This window comes from Eurypyga helias, unplaced genomic scaffold, assembly GCF_000690775.1.
Source record: "Eurypyga helias isolate BGI_N326 unplaced genomic scaffold, ASM69077v1 scaffold12179, whole genome shotgun sequence".
Classification (NCBI taxonomy): Eukaryota; Metazoa; Chordata; class Aves; order Eurypygiformes; family Eurypygidae; genus Eurypyga; species Eurypyga helias.
The window spans coordinates 35,075-35,531 of NW_010270164.1; the positions used below are offsets into that span (position 1 = coordinate 35,075).

Here is a 457-nt window from a genome sequence, read left to right on the forward strand (position 1 = left end):
CCTCCCGGGAGGGTGAAGGAGCAGCAGACACAAGGTGTGATGGACTGACCACAACCCCCGTTCCCTGTCCCCCTGTGCAGCTGTAGGGAGGAGGTAGAGAAATGGGGAGCAAAGCTGAGCCTGGGGAGGAGGGATGGGTGGGGGGAAGGTGCTTTTAAGATTTGGTTTTGTTTCTCATTGTCCTACTCTGATTTGATTGGCAAAATCAAAAATCTTTCTTCCCCACATAAATTCGGTTTTCCCCATGGCAGTAACTGCTGAACAATCCCTCCCTGTCCTTACCTCAACCTACAGCTTTCCAGTATCTGAAGGGGGCCTACAAGGGTGCTGGGAGAGGACTTTTTACAAGGGCCTGTAGTGATAGGACAGGGGTAATGGGTATAAATTGAAATCAGGGAGGTTTAGATTAGATGTCAGGAAGAAGTTCTTCACAGAGAGGGTGGTGAGGCACTGGAAC

At 50.3% G+C, this 457-nt stretch overlaps 1 protein-coding gene across 1 annotated transcript in view; it reads right to left on the minus strand.

Annotated features, from left to right (window-relative positions):
- Window positions 1-457, minus strand: part of TLE4 (transducin-like enhancer of split 4) — a 17,404-nt gene that overhangs the window by 15,477 nt on the left and 1,470 nt on the right. The window lies entirely within an intron of this gene.